Source organism: Grus americana, chromosome 2 (assembly GCF_028858705.1).
Source record: "Grus americana isolate bGruAme1 chromosome 2, bGruAme1.mat, whole genome shotgun sequence".
Taxonomy (NCBI): domain Eukaryota; kingdom Metazoa; phylum Chordata; class Aves; order Gruiformes; family Gruidae; genus Grus; species Grus americana.
Window position 1 is genome coordinate 116,053,655 of NC_072853.1, and position 20,272 is coordinate 116,073,926.

The following is a 20,272-nucleotide window of genomic DNA, read 5'->3' on the forward strand; positions in this document are numbered from 1 at the left end:
CATGCTGGCAAGATGCTTCAAGTTACACGTCCCTTCATTAAGCTCTACCTTGCTGCTTATGCAGATTTGATTCAGACAAGAACCCAGAAGGCATCACGCTACCTGCCACTTCACCTTACCCCTCACAAGGACTGCATGTAGTCTTCAGAAATACTCGATGAAAACAGAACAACTACAAAAGAAAGAAATTGCGGAAAGCGCAGCAAAAACAGTATATAAACGCCGTGGGCACAAGCACCTTCTTTCAACAGAGGAATCATTCCACAGATAAAAATAAACTAGCACAGGAGCTATCTGTCTCTACCTTCCAACCCACAGCCTGGTGCTTACTGGAGCAGAGATTTTAGTTTATTCATCAACCTTGGGAAACATGATTGATTTGGGGAGTAAATGCAATTTTTAGTGCAAGGTAAAATATATTTCATTTTCTTTAGCAAACTGTAATTTATTTTACACAGCGTTCAATTTAGATAAGTATTATAGCTGAATGGTTCATCAGATAATCTTTTGTCATGTTTGATGGCATCTTATTCTGCGTACGCATAAAATATGGGGGTAGAGGGTTAGGCATAGAAACACAGGCATGAATTTACAAAGAGACATTGCTGATTCCTCAGACTGAGGAGCTGGTTATAGTGGTACATAATTAGAAGCTTAACTGTTAATTTAGACTCAAGCAAAAAAAAATGAACATGGGCTAAAATTCAACAGCTTTAATAAATTCAATAAAAATGAACAGAGTCTGAGGCATCACATAGAAAGAACTGGATGATCTTCAGAACCTGAATAGCAGAAATGTGGTGAAATGTACCACGCTGTGTGCTAATAATCAATTACATCAGTTACGAGAAATTCTGTTATAAATTGGGAGCTCATCAGCTAAAAATATCTGAAGAGAAGAAAGCCTTGAGTGTGTTCATTGGCCAGATGATGCCCAGTTACTGACAACAACGTGGCCAGTGGGGTCAGGGGTCTAACGTGATCCCCACACGTATCTGGTGAAGCATTTGTCAGAAGAGCTATGCTAGAGAAGGCTGTGATAGTGTCACTGTTACCCCTGTTGAGAACACTGTGCAAAACTAGAGAAAGAAAACACACGGAAAGGAACAACCTGAGATTTCGGCTTGTTGGGGCTGGTAAAATGGAAAGCTGAAAAAGGGGTATTTTTGCTGCCTGTTAATACAAGGATGCCAATGGGAAAAGGAGGGAGAGGAGAGAAGTACTTAAAATACATGATAAATCTGCAACAAACCCTGCCCCCTGGAATAAACTCACCATGAATAAATTTGAATAAATTCAGCAGACACAACAATCAGCTTGCTCAGACCTTATTGCATGGGTCAGGAACAAGCTTTTTGGGAATAAGACTGCGCGCACCTAGTTCGTGCTATGGCTGTTTATTGAGATCTAAATGCATGGCAAGGCAAGACTTTCTGTGCAAACTTTTCAAGGGGACGGTTCCTCTCATTTCGAATCACACTAATGGCCATGCCTTTGCAATGGTGCAGCAAGGAGATCTGATATGAAGAATATCAGTGGGCGACATTTATTTGAAGAGATAATATTTTCTTTATCCAAGGTTCCTCTCATTTCGAATCACACTAATGGCCATGCCTTTGCAATGGTGCAGCAAGGAGATCTGATATGAAGAATATCAGTGGGCGACATTTATTTGAAGAGATAATATTTTCTTTATCCAAGGTGATTGAGCTGGAAAAGCGAATGAACTTTCAGACACGAGCATGCCCTCCCCATCCCTGCCCTACCAACTCACATCACAGATTTCAGAAAAGTGCAAGGTAGCAGTTGGCCTTTTTGCTTGTGTTCAGGCTTTCAGGTTGAGACCAATACTGGTGAGGACAAGTACTACTCTTTGAAGTATAATCCTGTCCCCTCTTTGCCCAAGGCACCGTGGCTCGCACTGTTTGGTCTCACATGACGACCTCGTGTTGGAGCAGCAGCCTATAGCCATGCTGGCGGCTTGTGGACAACCTGGGTCTACTCACCTGGTAGCTGGGTTGCCCCTCAACTACTTTCAAATGTGCCCCTGGTTTTACAAAGAGGTGATTAAGAGCCTGTAATCAGGCATACATTTATGCATGGCATGACTGGAAAACTGCACCTCCTGGGCAGTACAGACTAATGCCAAAGGGAAAAATTCTTGTAGCCGTATATTAATAAAGTGTCCTTGACTTAAAGGATTTGGGTCCCTTAAATGCATTACTCAGAAAATTAAAGAGAAGTCACACTCCCTTGATCATGCTAAAAGCTAAAAGGTGCTTTATGAAGCTAACATAGAGTGAGAAAAGACTTTAAAGTGATCAAGTAGGAAAATATCACCAACTCCCATTTGGAACCCATGGCTTAATCTTCTCATTTGGGAGAGAAGGATTACTCCAAGAGAGTTTTTAAAAACCTAGACAGGGGAATTAGTGATTTGCAAAGACATCAGGTAGGTGGAAGAAGCATGCTCAATTTTGATATGGCACCAAAATAACAAGCTAAAGGTGACTCTGCTTTGCTCTGTTTGAAAGATGCCATGGATGTAGGATAATTCATAGAGGAAAGTCAAATGCAGTCACTCATTCAGCAATACTTGGCAATTCCCTGAACATCCCTCAGAGAACAGGCTGTTAATGTGGTTACTCCCATGGGACAGGATGTAGCATCATTTGGGAATATTTATTGTCAAACAAACACCCGCAGGAAATTAATATTTTTGAGAAAACTTTGATTTTGAAGGGTTTTGTATGCAAAGAACATCTTCTGGATTAAACAGAGGAGAGAAGCACCTCAGTATGGCCATGGGCTTAAGGAACGTGTTTAAGCAAGGTCTTGAGGTAGCTTCTCAGATCTGAAAATCCCAGGGCTATACAGCCAGGTACTAAATAAATATTCACTCATTTGGATGAGAACAGCTCCAACAAGAGAGGTAAGGACAGGCTTCCCAGTGACTTCTCCCACATGGTGCCCAGCATCAACCCTGCAGTGGTGAACCCCTCAGACTCATCTTACAACTCCCCATTCAAGAGGGAAGACCCACCACAGAGAAGTACGCTGGGGCTGCCATTGCTTTTGCACCCCTCTGCAGTTGTTCCCCTCTTTCTCAGTCCATCTTCCCTCCCGCGCCAAGATTTTTATGTGGTTTGGGACTTGTTATTGAGTCTGGAAAATTGCTTGCATTCTTAAGGGGGAGAAAAAATGGAATTTCACGCAAGTGAGTTTAAACTAAGAGTCAAGAGGGTAACGTTACTCTGTCTCAGTTTTCTTAGAGAGCGTTACTTGGTAGGCAAGAATCATTGCAACACTTTGTGCTATCCTGAAGGTGTGGATGACATACCTAATTAACAATGTACGGAGGCACGCTGCTGATATGGCTCATACAGGGGCTTAGTAAGATACCAGAAGGGGCCTGTTGGGAACCCAGCATTACATGGGTGAACCTGTTTAATATTCCGAGCAAGATTATCCATTCATGTATCTCAGCAGGGCTTTATCACCTTCTGTTGAAGATACAGTGGTTTTTAGATCAGGCCTACATCCATGTATCAAGGAATATACGTGTGAGCCATTCTGAACCATGATCAATCATCAGAAAACAGGTATAATTATAGTTTTATAATTATGAGAATAATTGCAAAAGATTAGCAGTCTACCCAGCTGGAGACTTTACAAAAGCCGGAAGGCAATTAAGCTGCTATATTTTGAAAGTATCTAGTCAATTTATTTCTTTTCTTAGATAAAGTAGCATGAACTTCAGTTCGCATTGTCAGAGGAGGTCTGTTGGGTGATGAATAAATGTTAGTGGTAGATCAGCTCAGCCCTGTCACAAGTCAGGAAGATTTTTCTTGCTGGTTTCAGAGGAAGTTGATCAGGCTCTGTTCAAGAACGCAAGACTCTTTTAACATATTTACATTTACTATTTCAGGCAGGAATGAACTGATTTAATTGCCACACCAAATCAAACTGACATTTAAAAAACAGGTCACAGAGACTTTTTCAGGTCAGCCAAGAAAAACGCTAAGAGAAAACAGCGCACATCATTGACACAGAATTACCTAAGAAATAGGATGGGAAGAATCACTTAAATGGTGACAGAGCGGGGGAAACAAAAAAAACCTCCACCCAAACACATGCTTCCTAGAATCACAGGTCATTCCTATTTCTTGAAAGATTGCCCTGATACCCAGCTGAAGTTTAGTGGATTCAAATTACACCACAGACAGGAAAATCACAGAATACCAACAGTCTCGAAACAGAGTGCATTTGATGACATATTGGGGCACAAATCTCTGCAAGAACATTGCATGAACCTCAAATATGTTCTTGTTATTTTTATGGGCTCAGTGGTGGTATACCATATTTTCTGGATCACTGGGTACGTTTAGAGTCACATCTATAGGAACTAAAGGTAATCTAAGGGATAACGTAAGCCTCTCCCTACTTGAGATCAGAACTCTGCTGAATTTCAGTCCTTCCCACCCCAAACTGGGATTAAGCAGCACAAAAGTCCATGGTACCTATTTCAGAGGTCCTGATAGACCAAAAAAAAAAAAAAAATCTTATACTCAATAAAATTTGCTACCCTGCCCTCAGAGTGTGACCAAAATTCACAGACTTTCAAAATCGGGTCTGGAGTATTTCACAGGTGCAGGCGTCTTCACAAAGAGTTTGGGGAGTCACTGTCATCTTCTCTTTGCACCCTGGGGAAACCCTGCTGTCTGCAAGGTAACTGGTAACACGTGCCAGTGGCTGCAGCCTGAACCCCATGCTGGAGGGTGAAGGCATCAGGTTGGAAAAAGTCCAGGAAAAATTTCCTTGCAGTCAAAAGCCACGTGCAAGCCCATCATTTGAGTAGCCCTCCGCGTGGCACTCCTGTGCCCGTGTGGGGTTATGGGCAAGAAGTCAGGGGCCACAGCACCCTGATCACTCTGCTTCGTACTCAGAGCAGGGCTGGACACCTCTGTATGCTGCCGCAGCCAGCTGCATCCTTGGACACTGCCTCTGCATACGTGCCACCCTTATGTCTAGGGCACAGCCACACCAAATCTGACAGCTGTCTTTCTAATAAAGAAGTAAAGGCTTTTGGATAAAAGACTCAGCATGCCTGATTGCTTTGCTGTTTGTCCAAGAGACACAAGCAAAAGGTGAGCTTCAGAGTAAAAGTGTTTGCCCTGCAAAGACATTCTTTTTTAAGATTCATGATATAGCAATCTGATTTTAATATTTTTATGGTGTATAAAACCCACCCACCACTCCATCTCTGCTTCACAAAGCTAATATGACTCAGATAATTAACTCAAGGACAAATGATTATCAAGCTACAGGACATTCACCAGCAGAATCATTAAACCCTTTAAACATATAACCATTGCTCTATTGACTGACAATCTTTATGTGATCAGCGGAATTCAGTTCATGATCTTCTCAATCAGTCACCAGCACAACACGCGTGACTGCAGTTTCCCAGCTCTCCTCTTCTGAATGGCTACATTAGCCTCCTCTGAAGTTTGAATCACAAGGATTTGTGAAGCTTCTGCTGCTATCTATTAGAGTGATTTATGGTTCATACTATTTCAGGTGGCATACCCGCAGAGACAGAAGTGGCACTTCTGCTCTAAAGCTGCTTTTACGTCCTTTAAAGCATTGCTGAAGGGGGTGGGGAGGTGGGGGGGGGGGGAGAAGACTTTTCTAGCAGAGAGTCACTCTCAGGAAAGTTTGTTTACTGCAACCCACAGCTACCATCAGAACAGCAGCATGGCATTTCGGCGTAGCAAACCCCCTCATTTAGGGCTTTCTCCTGCCACCTTGTTGCAGCCCCTTAAATCCCTTACGGTGCATGAGAAACCCTCCCATCACCATGTTGCAGTGTATTGGAAACCCGGAGCGCACAATATCCTACTGATGGCAGGATCCCCTTTCCATCTAATCCTTCAGCTCCACTCGCTATGCGGGCAAGGGACGGGAGGAAATGCGGGGATTAGCGGGGGACAGGCAGGGCTGGCAGCAGGTGCCCTCTGCCAGAACGGTGCAGGCAAAGATGGCTTTGAGTAATCGCCTTCCACTGAAGGTCCTTTCGCCAGGGCTCTTGCAATCACTTTGCTACCAAGCGTTATACAGTCTGAAGCCTGTAGGCAGACCAAAAAGAGTGTGGAGTAATATCGTATTGGTCTGAGTCAGTACGCTTATCACCGATTTGGAAACATAAAGGAAATAACTTCTGCTAAACTGTGCAGATGGCAAACAGATAAACGTGGATGAGGGTTGAGTGTTCGCAAAAGCAGGACAAGGACATTCAGTAATTAGTCCTACACAAAAGGAGTATTAGAACAGTCAAACACCAAGCTATCCATCGAGAGGGGAAAAAAAAAAAAAGTCACCTCTATCTACAGAGAGCGGTGCTGTGGCTGGAAAGCCCAAGACTAGAAAGGAACTAGAGAATAATAATGAATAAACAACATGACATGAGCTCCCAGTGTGATCAGGGCATCAAAGGAGATCTGGGAAAAGAAACATGGGCTTGTGTCCTGGTTCTGGTGAGGACAGAGTTAATTTCACAAGGAGCCAGGACAGGTGAGCCAAGCTGGCCGGGGGCTATTCCAGACCATGTGACGTCATGCTCAGCGTAAAAGGGGGCTGGTCGGGCAGGGGTGGGTTTAGCGCAGTTTCGGGATGGGCTGAGCGTCTGGTTGGTCGGTGGTTGGATCGGTAAATTGTTGTCTGTTATCACCCATTGTGAATATCTGTTATCAGTACTGTTGTTGGTTGTTCCCCTCTCCCTTGCCGTCCCAGTAACCTGCCCTTACCCCAACCCTCGAGGCTTTGCCGTTGTTTCTCCGTTCTCCTCCCCAGCCCGCCGGGGGGAGGGGTGAGCGAGCGGCGCGTGGTGCTCAGCTGGGGCTGGGGCTAAACCACGTCAGGTTGTTCGATACCCTTCCACACCCGATGGGAATGTCAGACGTGGACATCAAACCTTTTTCAAAAAACATTCACAAAACTTGGGTACTCTGCCAGAAAAGAACCATAAATGAATCTGAGGATGGAAGGAAATCTCCTACAGTGAGAAAGTAAAGATCAATCTCTTTTGCTTAGAACAAAATTACCAATAAAAGCACCTAAGAACTCTCATGCGGAGAAAAAGCACAGTGCCAAAAAATTAAGTTTAGTGGAGCAAGACATTACACATCAGTGGTATAAAGCTGGACTACAAATCAAGTCAGACATTAGCATCACATTTTAACAGTGAAAATGCTTAACTAGTGGAGGGTATTACCATGAGAAATACTGGATTTTTTATCTTTGTTGTCTTCTAATCAAAGTTGAGAAGTTTATCTTTTATAAACACAATTCAACAGTTTAAAAATCTTTGAAATCTTCTGCATGGCTTTGCATCATCTCTTCTAGCAATAGTTAGCCATATTGGGTAATGTAATAACTCAAGTTAAATTGGTTGGCCAGCTTCCAACCTGATTTTTGCATCCTTGGTTTTGGATAGGAGCGAACTCAAAACATTGAATTGTTTATATCTAATCAAAAGGAATAAAATGCCCAGGTATCTTTTAGAACACGTTGAAGCATCACAGGGAAACCAGCAGAATGGACTTTCAGCCTGGGTAAAGCAGACTCCTAACCTCATCCCAGCAGGACACAGGAAAAACAGAGCAAGGGGTGAACAAGACCACAGCTGGGTAGCAGGAAGGAACTTGCAGGACTGTGAACAAGATCTCCTGGCCCTACTGCCGTCAATGGAAATTCCGCCTTTGAGTTCAAAACATAAACCGGGATTGCATGCAAGCATTGCTTAGTTTATCTGGGAAAGAGTCAGAATCTGGACAATGTGATGTCATTTATGGACTGCTGGGACAGTTGCCTTAAAAGGATAGGAATATGGTATCTAAAACAGAGATATAGAACAGACTGGATGCTTCTATCTATTTTGCCCCATAACCAAAAAAAAGAGTGAGCATTAGATTCAATTAGGAAGGCAATCACACTTGTAAGCAATCACTGTAAATGCAATATTATAATTAGCACATCGGTATTTGGAATTCATTACTCCATGCTAACACTTAATCAGTTTAAATCTTTGTAAACTCTTCAATGCTTGACTGAAAAGGGCAGCACCTGCAGTTACTGTAGCTCTGGGTGGGTTTCAGCTTAAAAATATCATGATTGCTGTATTTGCAGATAAAAAAATATCACTGGTGGGACCAGAAATAAACTTCCATTCCCTGTAACATATAGCTGTGAATATATTGCTTTTGGGTCATCTCTTTTTCCTCTGCTGATAAACCAACACAGCCAAAAATCACTCTACTGGTAAAACAGAACACTGGGGGAATGGTCTCTAACCTGTTTGAGAATGTCAGTTCCCCCCTTTCCTCTTCTAGCAACTGTTCCGGCTTGATGTAAATCTTTGCATGTGGTACTTTGCATGTAGCAAGTAGAAAGAGAGTAATTTTTCATTTTCACAGTGCAGCACAAAGATATTACCAATTGCAAATTTAATCTGCAATGTGGACTGCTTATAGCTCTACAGCTGAGTCACTGTGATGGCTTGGATCTGTGTTTCTAATTTTGAGAAGGATTTATTAAAAAAAAAAAAAGCAGCAAGGGAGGGGGAAAAAAAAAAAAGACTAAACTGGCTTGTTGGTGCTTGGCAAACACCAGAGTCTTTTCCTCCTGAATGGAGGATTAGTGGGCATTAATCCTTCCTGAAGGCAGTATATTCAGCAGATTCCCATGGGACGCATCGTCCACTGTGACTATTGAGATGTTCTGCTTCAGAGAAACTTGACAACTGCCCTTGTCTAAATACCAGGATGCCCGTAGCCAAGCAGCAATGGGCCAGGCTGCCCCTTGGGAGAACCTCAGCACGCGGGACCCTGGGCAGCAAAGAAAAATCCATTCCTTCTATGGCTCCACCAGCGACGCTGGGACTTCAACGTACTTGAGCCATCCTCAAGAGACAGTCTGTCTTTGAAAGGACAAATATGTGCATCAGCATCTCGCCCATGGGAGTGCAAGCACAGGACCTACAAGCACAAGACAGGCTGGTAAGGGTCTTCACAGCAGGTAACCTATGCCATTTTTTCATTCAATTTTCATTTCACTTTTTTAAGGCCTGAAATTGGAATCCCACAAACTAATGGCAAAGTTGTACTATCAACAAAAAACCAGAATGAAGGCTGTTTTCATTTCTTCTAATTTGAACAGGAAGGTAATATTGTGAGCACCCTGGGGTTTTGGTTTGGGTTTGGTTTTTTTTTTTTTAATAACCTCTCTGTGTCCAACCGCATCCAGGCTTAGTTTAAATATATCACTCCCTCTTCACCTTCAAGCTCAGACGATGGTATTTTTTAGTTCAATAAGACATATGTGGAAATTATTCATTACCTGGTGAAATACTAGCAGCTAAGGAAATGCATTCACGAATGCTTGAGGGAATTTGTTTACATGCACTCATTCATTGTCAGTGTTAACCAGACTGAATGTCTTTGACTTTCCTTTTTTTTTTTTTTTTTTTTTTCCCCCTAAACAAGACATTTGGAGACATTTTGAAGGTTAATTTAGCATTTCTCAAATGTCACCCAAACTCTGAATGATAAAGTTTATCTAATTTCTTTTTCATCCTCTGTCACAACAAACTGTTAGCAATGTACTCACTTAACAATTCTCTGGGCCATAATCTCTACAAACGGAAAGCATCTGAAAGCACGAGCTGAGGTCTTGGTCATGCTAGAATAAATCCCACTTCCTCGGGTTTCTTTGGTTTCTTCAGCTTCGTTATTTCCACAGAAGACAGCAACAGGGCAGCCAATTCCACCTACACTTCCATGCACTTACCAGGCAAGGACGCTGATAAAGAAGGGTTGGGCACCCTGTAACATAGCTTTTAGGCTGACGGCTTGTTAGGTCCTTTGGGTAGCAACACTCCATGGGGTTTAAAGCCAATAGATTTTCTCACAGCTGCTGAAGCCGATCTGAATCTGAGGTGCCACGGCCACCAGGCTGGCAGAAAAATAACTATTTACTTTTATTAGGGTTGTTCCTAGCCAGATCATTTCTGAGAACTGCTAGCGTTAGCACGCGGGGACGTGGTGTGGACACGCTGTGGAGGACGGTGGGAGTCCAAACTGCAGCAGCCCTGACAGATCAAATCTGCACCAGGATCACTGCAAAAGTGCACAAATCCCTGTGCGAAATTGCCTGCACCCTGGCAAGCCCAATGACACCTCCACCTAACACAAAACTGGAGGCACCAGGAGCAAACTCTTCACGCTACCCAAATTCCTGCCCCCCTCACATGTCAGGGGTATCCTGCCAAGGCCTCAACCTGTTAGAGACACAAAATGCACCAAGACATGGGTGCTCCAGGTAAGATCTGTCCCTGGCTAACTTGCAAAACAGAGGCAGAGTCAGGCCCCAAAGCCACTTCACATTTCCCCAGAGTGAGCCATCTCACTTTGCACAGTGTGCATCTGTTACCGGACCAGTGCACAAGACATCAAATTAGCTGGTGGCTTTACTGCTTTGACCTAACCAGAACTTCCCACTGTGAACCCTGAAGAACGAATTCACTGCTGATGAACCACCACTGAGGATGGTTTGGTCCAGAGGTTTGTGAAACCTCTGTGCCCCACAATTCAACTGTTACCATGCTTGCCATTTTACACCTTTCATAGTCAAACAACGGCAGGTTATCGCCATTACAAGAGGGAAAAAAAAAAAAAAGTGCCAGCCTTACCAGGTGTAAGGCCCTGATAACAAGTGAATGTCGCAAACACCCGTCTTGACATGGGCAGGGATGCGCTGATGATGACCAGGGAGTGTTGACCAAGAACGGAGCCTGCGGAGGCAGGATAACGTCTTGTGAGACCACTCCTCTATTCCTGAAACACGTAAACAAAGACCATCTGTGCCCTGTGCACCATGTGCCTGTGACAGATCACCACTCACTTGGTCAGCCCTGAAGGGCGGGGGGGGGACGACGACAGTGAGACCCCCAGGACCCCCACAACCCACCAGCTCATTTCTAGAACATTTCTGAACGTTCCTGAGCACATACTGTGCCTGCTCAGTGATGACAGACCCCCGCCTATCGGGCGGGCACATCGGGTTATAAAAAGGGAAAACAAGTTGTCGGCACACGCCCACCACCTGAAGACGACAACTATGAGCAGAGAACATCGCTGGATCCAAGGGTGGTGATATCTTTTTTCTCTCTCTCTCTTTTCTTTCTCTCTTTCTTTTCCTCCCTATCGCTCTCTTTGTCTCTAACTTAATTTTCGGCACATTAGGGTAATATTGTCACACATTTTGCTAAACCCTTACCTTTCATAGTTCTGCTAAGCTTTGAGCATTGTTATGACTTTTGCCAAGCCTCTATCTTTTGTAGTTCCACTGAGTTTTAAGTAGATTTATGATTGGTTTGAACCTCTAATTGTCGTTACTTCTGATTACCGCGTAGAATTAACAAGTTAACCTCACCCTCACCCCCTGAGTGGGACGGGACACCAGGTTATATGGTGACCTCAAGCTGACTTCTTACTCAGCACGGAGTGGGGAGAAGAGCGAAATGGAGTCACCTCCCTGACACATTGTCAGGATCCATCCAAGGGCGTACCCAAGTCAGCCCGCCTGAAACAGATGAGGAGAGTCAGTCAAGCTCCAAGTTTCAGTTATTTACATATTTTCCAGAAAAACTCGATTCTGACAACTCTTCCCACAGCAAATTTCCAAACAATATTTCTTTTGTTGCAGAATGTGACTTTGTTTTATTTGGAAATACCAGCCACAATAAGTGAGCTCTGAAATACTGGAATGAAACAATAGCAGGAGGCGGGAGGAGGGGGGAAGGCATTCAAAGTTACCAGAAGGAAAACCGCAATTTTCCAATCAGCTCACGAATGAGGGTTCATTGACACCGTGACAACTAGTGTTTCAATCAGCCTGCAAAGGCTATTTTATCTAATTTGCCGATGAGCTCAGGCAAAGCCTTCCTGTTCACTCAGTTCCTTGGTCTAGTGCTAACCACGCATATCACCGTAGCTTGTTCCATCCATATATGTTCCTCAGGGACTCTCTGCTGAAGGACAAGCATGTAGATGATGCCTGCTCCTCTCTTGTGATAGCATAGAAAAAAAAAATTATTTTTTTTTTTTAAAGTCAGCACTGACCTAAGAAGACCAAGTCTATTAACAAAAATACGATAGCGATAAAACAGCCTTACCAGGGTAACAGCTTTAGAGGAAAAGAGGCTGATATTGTCTCTGTAACTATAATTACTTAATAGGCACTTAAAGCAGCAACATAATTATTCAGCCCTCACTGTAACTGTGCCTTGGAATTTCAGAAAACTGATAAAAAGAAAACACCAAGTAAAGGGTCATTGCAACATATGCAGTTTCCAGACGACATAGTCCCTTACTGTGCAAGACTAATATGACGGTCCAAGAAAGTTGGAGAATTTGCCATGGGGAGGTTGTACCCCAGAGGACGTGGGTCTGTGCCACAACTACTTGGCTGCTCCTCTCCCGGGTTGGAAACTCTGAGTTTGAGTTTGGCAGCTCAAAACTCCCATGGACCTTGTCTGACCTGGTACAAACGATGGCAATGTGGTTGATCCCCCGCTCTCCTGCTCTCCTCAGCTGCCAGGCAAGGAGGGAGAGGAGGAAAGAGCGTGAGCACATTTCCAAGAGGACAACATTGCTTCTCACTGTTTGCATTCTGCAAAGCGAGCCAGACATTGCCCCTCTGAACATCAGGTCAATCTCCACCACCACCAGAGCTCTAATTCAGAGGGGTGCTTCAAAATACAACTTTATCCCACCAATTACCCTTTCTACAAAAGGTTGTGCTACCATCTCTGAGACCCCATCCTCCTGCATTCCCGGGACATTTGCTTCAGGGGGAAAAGCTTTAAGAGCAGAAACACAGGGAAGCTACCTTAATGTGGTGGCATGCGATTAACTGAGCTGTCTATAACACCATCGATACCAAAACCATGTTTAAACGTGCGAGCATTTGAATGGAGACAGGCTGAGCGCCGAGATGCCCGTTCAGCCCATCAGTTCCAGGCACAGGACACTGAGCCACCTGCGCTGGGGCAGCCTCTGTTTCTCCTGCGCCCTGCCAGCCCCACAGCTGCAGCGTGGCCCTGCACCCATGCAAAACAGCCCCCAGAAAGCAAGGGAAAACCCTAATCTGAGACCACAAGCATAAAAGCAGGGGGAGGGAAATGCCAGGCACCTCATTAAGAGGCTCCATGTAGGTCTGAAGAAAAAAGGATGCCAACCAGATGTCTACAGAAAATATAGACTGAGATTCACATGGGATGCTCAGATTTTCCCTCTTGCTTTTCCTTGGGGCAGTGATGGATTTTCCCAGAGGCTTGTTCAGCTCGCCAAGTAGCTCACACAGTCATACACGTTAGTGAGAAGCATACAAAAAGGGCCATCATCCAGGTTGGTGCACCTGAACCCACAGAGCAAGAGGGTCGGTCCCACCGCCCCGACCTCAGCTGGAAGCGAGTTCCAGGCAACACCAGCAGAAGCGTGGCTGTAAGAAGCGGATTCCTTTACTCAACTTTAAATATTAGATACCTTTCTGAAGCAATTTCTGACCTTTTAAAAATGTCATTTTTATTCATTCAAGCAATTTGCAATACTAAATTTTAAATATTATTCAGAAGAATCCTTTGCCCTTTTCAAAATGCCGTTATATTCATCGAGGCACACATTTTTTATTTATATGCCTCTTGTTAATTCTATTTTACTGTATTACTGAAAGCAAAGTGTGTAACCTTTGACTACACTTTGAATTCCTCTTTAATTGCATTGCTGCAAGACTTCACACTGCACCAAGTTTGCTGCAGGTCTCTGAGACTGTTTCTTTACCTTCTTTGAAATATAGCTGTCTGGAGGTAGGAGTCAGGGCTGTGCTTCCCAGCCCTCTCGCAATTCAGATGAGAGCACCACGGTCCCACAATGTCCCCAGGCATCCTCTGGGCTGCAGGTTGTCATGGCACAGCTTAGCCGTGCCTGGGTGTCTGTCTGCTCTCCAGCGCACTGACGGTGCAATATCACGGATACAAATACGGCTGCGCAGATGCACGCAAGGTGGCTTTTCATCTGACCGGGCAGGATCCCAAGACCTCCCCTACTCGGAGGCATATCTGCCTAAACATTCAGGACCAGAGCCGATGCAGCTACTTTGCTTTTGTCATCTGTGATATTGAGACAAAACCTTTGCATCTCTGCTTTTACACTAGCTACAATCTTTAAATCCCTGACTGCAGAGTCGATACGCTCTCAACCTTTTAACCACCCCATCCTCCTTTGTACATAGGCAGTAACATTGTGCCAAGGGCCACTGTAGTGCTGCAGGTTTCAGGCTTACCCCTGAAAGACCCCCTTGTTCCAACCTGTAAGCCAGTGCTTGAGAAAAGAAGAGGTTTTTCTGGACTATGGACAAAAACTGTAAGTGTACCGAATTTCCGTTCAAAACCCTGTGGAAATAATTGGGGGAATGTATGTGTGTGTGTGTGTTTTAATTTTTTTTCTCTAAAGAAAACTCCTGTTTTGCTATTTGCTTATCTATCAGCTGAGGCTGTGACTCACTGTCGGTATCCAAGTTAAATGGTATGTGCAATAGAATGGATACAGGAAGAGTTGCTTACTCAAAACTATAGACAAAAAAATTCCTTATAGCTAGCTTTTAAGTTATGTAGTTCCTTATAGTAAGCATTTAAAAATCAGAGAGAGAAAAGATTTAAAATAAGCCTAACCCCAAAGTAGACTATAGAAATCTATTATTTTTGCATTTCCATTTAAAGTAAGAATTCTTTTCTGGGTTATATATTAGCATCTCATTTAGTGATACAGCATAAAAAGTACAGTATTTTGACACAGGAACTTTTACACTTAAATGAGCTACGTTTCTGAAGTCTACCTCGGGAAAAACCATATAGAGAATACGAAAAGGCAAGAAAAGCTGAGCGTAATTTTCTAGAGCTCCAGCATGCACAATTTATAGAGATAACAGCATATCAAACATTGAACTGAAAGCCAACCCCAGCCATTTTGGACTGTGACTGACTACCTTTTGATTGAAGCTGACAATGTGCGTTCAGTCAATCCAGTATTTCCGAATTCCTTGTTGGGCTGAGCTTCACTCCCGATCGATTAGCAGATACTACGCTGTGCTGCCAGACAGCAAACTGATCTCAGTTAGCATCTACACGATCTTTCAGCCAGACCACTGCAATTCAGGATATCTAGGTGCCAAGTGTCCTGGATGCGCAAGGCTCCTTCGGCTCCCTGTGTCCCTCCAACGAAACAGGAGGGTGCTGGATCTGGCCCCCTCGATATGGGCTGCTGTTGGGTACTGAGCCGTGCTCAATGCATCGCCTGTTAACTCTTCAGCACTTCAATGCCCAAGACAACAACTGCTAAAAGCCTACAAGCTCTGGGATTGAGTTAAAAAACTTTTTGTCCCAGGATAGACATTGCTGAGCAGTGCCAGGGAGGACAGTCTGGATCCAGTATCTGTCCCCCTGGGTGATATAGGTGCCACCTGCCTACAGCAGTGCAAAGCCTGCTTGCTTTGATTGCCAGATGCAACTAGATACTACAATCGAGACCTATAGTTCCTAGCAATTTTATCCTGAACTCTCTCCAAATCTCTGGCTGTTCAGGGTGAAGACGAGCTAACTCAGCGAGAGAACTTTGCTCTTCTTCTATTTGGCACCACTCAACCACTCTGCTTTTTTTTTTTCCTCCTGGATTTTCAGAGCTGCATCACTGTTAACTGTTGGCAACACACGAGATGGGATACCTTTGTTCTCACTCTTTTGAGCCATTTGTGCACTCTGAGGTTTTCCTTAACATATCATACAATTGTTATATTATCTTCATATCTGAGGAAGAGTGTGGGAGGAGGCTAAATAAAACTAACAAAACTTTTACAGCACACATAGTATCTCAGACACAGTTACAGCTTCACCCTACAAAACAAGGTCATGTCATACACTCCCCCCCCGCCCCCGTACATGCACACACAAAGCTAGTGACAGCTCAGGTGATGACCTTTAGTTATCACGTACCTTATTTATCATGTGTACCCATATTTATCATGTTTAGCATGCACTTCCCCTTCCCCTCTTAATCAAGAAAATCTGAATATAAGCTTGAACAGTTGTCATGAAACATTCATCATTTTTTAAATGATGATGGAAAAAAAAATTCTGCAGCTTTAATGTGGAATTTCTCTCTCTGCAACAGGAGACCTCTCAGGTTCTGGTGGGGGAGGTATTCAGCCATGGTCAGTTCTCTACCCAGGAGACCTTCAGAACCTCGCACTGCTTAGTCTCACAGATGCTCAACTTCGACACCAAAACCAGACCTCACGTTTCACAACAAGTCTAACACTTCAGGCTTTACGGTGTGACTTTGTAATGTACAGCAATCTCATCAGAGGGCTTGCTAAAGGTTTCCAGCACTCACGTTTCCCTCAGCTCTCAGCTGTTGGCTGCACGTGTCCACTCCTGTGCTTGCGTTGCACAACCACTTTAAGTTCTCTTTACTTTCGGCAACACAGTAAGTATTATCTCGGTCAGTTCCTGTGTCCATTTCCCAGTGTGGCTGCACGAACATCTCAGCTAACCAGAGGAGAGGGCAGTGGAAGGGGAGAGCCAGCAGACCGTGCTTTCTGGCAGCAACAGCAGCTCATGGAGCTGCTTGTGGACCCCTGATGTTGGCTTTGTACCCAGAAAGCAGGCACAAATTGTCAAAGCCTTACAAAATAATTGTCTGGTGGAATGTACTCTGAGGACAAAGCATGCGAGGGTACTATGGATGAAAAGTCTGAGCCAGTGTTATGTCTGGCAGTGACCCACTATTTAGATACACACACACACTCTGCACAGCACGTGAATGCAGTTGGATGCATGTCTAGACACCGGAAAACCCACTAACGTGTCAAAGTTAATCCCTCCAAAACTAGCACAAGTCAAAATTAAGGTTGTGTGTGACAGTTAATTTACTTTTTCTTCCTGCATGTGGATATAACACAATATAGAACAGAATTACTACCACAAAGTATATTTGTTTTATATAGTACATGGAATAGGCTATTCTGATTAATTCTATTTCATTAGTTTTCCTTATCCCAAGTGTTCAGTGTGTGGCCACACATACCTTCTTTACCCCATGCTTTTCAGATGTGCTGCCTTAGGTTTTTATTTCATACCCACCATTGCACCATGAGCTTGCATCAGAGGCATCCATGAAATTATCTCCGTGACACCCTTGTGAGGAAGCCCATCCTTCCAGCCCTATGGACACAGAAGAGGAGTTTTGCATCATCTGGTCTAAATTTATATTTTCAAACCAAACCTCCTAATGGCTTGACAGGCAGCTGTGAGTGCTCAGCACTGTTTAAAGCAGATTCCACTTGCATTGGTGAAGGGGGTCAAGGCTGGAGAAGCCTTGTTAACCCCTTTGGTTGACTTAGTTAAACTATCAGCAGCTCTACATCTTAGGAGATAACCTGCTACGTTACAGAAGCACGCATTGCTGTCTCCCCCAGAACTGTGGGACTCCTCAGGTCAAATGGGGACACAAATGCAGACACAGCCCCACACCTCACATCCTCACTGTCCCCAGCCCAGTCCCCTTGAACCTGTGCACCACACAAGACCCACAGAAATCCCTCGGCTCCACAGCTTGCCTTTCAATCCTGTAACGAGGCCTATGGCTTGACACGTGGCTGCAAATCCCACAGCTCCCTCCGAGTGCCTCCTGCCCCATTGACCAGTCTTGCTCCCCACCCTCAGCCAGCCCAGAGGAAAGCCACCGATTGCAGGACCTGGGGCTAGACCTACCTGCAGTCACCTCTGGTTTTCTGCTGTGCCCGTGAAGGGAGAACTGCAGTCCCCACAAGCCAGATGATGATTTGCCAGAGTTTTCCACAGCTCTTCAAGTAACGTTGTCACTGTCTTGGACCTCCCTGCAGCAGGTGCTCACCCCACCTGTGCTGACTCAGCACTGCTCAGCAAGGGATGGGTGTGCTCTGCAAGGGCTGCAGCTGCAGCAATTACCTCCGAGCCCCTGAGGCATGGTGGATGCCATGGAAGGGGCAGGGGGATGCATCCATTTCTCCAGCATGGCCTGTGGATATAAGGCAGGAGAAGGCCTTTTTTCTGGAGGGGTATAGTATCATCTCCAGTTTAGGCTAGTGCAACAATTATGCCGTATGGATACCTTGTAGGCATCTTGATACCTTCTGATGAAAGATCTCTCTCTTCTTCCTATGTGTAGAGCTGTGGGTAAAAGCTCTGAAATACAAGCACTTGCTAAAGGAAAAGCCTGGTATCCCTATGCACAGTGAAGCCTGTTCTCCTTAGCTTCCCCTCCCCTTTTCTTTACTATGATAACCCCCTTTTCCATGTAGCCTCACTACACCCGCACAGGCAAGAGACAGTAGTAGCATTGCGGTTGGGGCAGAGGTACTCAGGCAGCCAGGTTCTGCAGGTTTTGCAGTGGGGAGATAATGCTGATCTCTCTTGCCTTCCTCCTCCTGTCTACCAGTTTCATCAAAGCCTGTAAAAAATTATCTCTGGGAGCTCTACCTCCCCATCAAATGTCATTGAACTTAAGCAGGAGCTCAAAAGCTTTTGGGTAGGGACTGACAGAGAGGGGGCCCTCCTGAAAGTCCAGCATCACAGGCACCTTCAACCAGTATAGGGTGACCCAGCCCCTGAAAAAAGTTGATGTTGACTGTCTGTGTCTTTCTGCACGATGCTTTTTCTCCTTGGTCATTCCAAGGTTTCCTGTAGCTGTGTGATGAATGAGATTACGTACTCAGCTGACATAAAAACCAATTTATTTTGCCACATGAGTTTCATCTGGACCAATTCCTGATCTGGTTTACTGCATTGACTGCATGGAAGTTCATGCTAGCATGTGAGCTGTCTGGAAGAGAATGACTTCTTCAGTGGCACTCTAGTTTATGCTGGTCTGCCACATATGTGGAATTACAGCTTTAGCCAGACTAAATCCTTCCACTATTTTAAAATCATTGAGCGGGAAAAGCCTTCAGAAGAAGATTGTATTTAACATTCTCATACCTGTATTTTGCATTAGCCATTCCCTTGGAGTTAAATTAAATTTTTTTCCTTCAAATGTTTGCCATTAATTTTATTTTTCTTTTTCATTGAGTTTATAAAAAAGAATAATTTATGAATGTTTTCTTTAAGTGAATGTGATCACTGTTTCCCCCCAGTCTTTCAATCTTTCTCAGCTTGTACAAATTACGGGATTTAGGCTTCAGTAATCCTGGGGAATTAGAAAATTTCTACCTCAGGGAAAGTTTAATTTATGTTCCTCTAAATTCTTCCAAAATCAAACACGTGCTAGTACATGGACAACAAAGTGCCACCCAGTGATGAGACTAAATTTAACCATTCACAAAACAAAGCCTGAGGAAAATGGGCTCCTGGCTGCTGGAAAAGTGGACTAAAACCAAGGGTAAGCTCCCCAAAGTCACTGGAGTGGCACGTGTATGGCATCTTACCCAGCAGTGATACCTGCTGTAGATGAAATCTGATTGATATGCAGGTCAGCGTGCTCCATGGTGATGGCCCACAGCATAGTAGGTGATCTTCCCAGCTTTGAGTGTGTCTTTTGGATGGGCCTTACTGGTTGTTCCTTGACACCCATCTTTTTCTCACAGCTGTGAGTCAGGTAGTCACACGGGAATCAATGAAGTTCATTTACAGCATCTGCTTCCAAGAATACAAGTAACGTTCAGAAGGATTTGCCGCAATGGACATCTGCCACTGACTGCACAGAAATAATAGATACAGCAAGTTCAATAAGTGTGAGCCAGTAAGAGAATTTGGCTCCTTCACTTTTTATCTTAAAATGGTCTCGCTGCTCACTTACCCTCTGCTATCAGCTCAGTTGGCAAAAGCCAAGGGCAGCCTGCAGTCACCCTGTGCCATAAGGAAAAAAATATGAAACAGTACCAAGAGACCAGAAACCGATGAAGAGAGTCTGTACTGCTCACCCTGAGCTGCAGTTCCAAATTGTGTGCTTCCCTCATCCTTGGTTCTTACCGAGTGCAATATGACCCATCAAAACCAGATCGGTGTGATTCTGTAGCATTGTCAGACAACATCGTTTGGCTCTTTGGACACTTTAGCAGAGGAAATCGTCTTGATTTGTGAAACTTACAGAAAATATAGATGCAAGTTGTACTGAATTTGCAG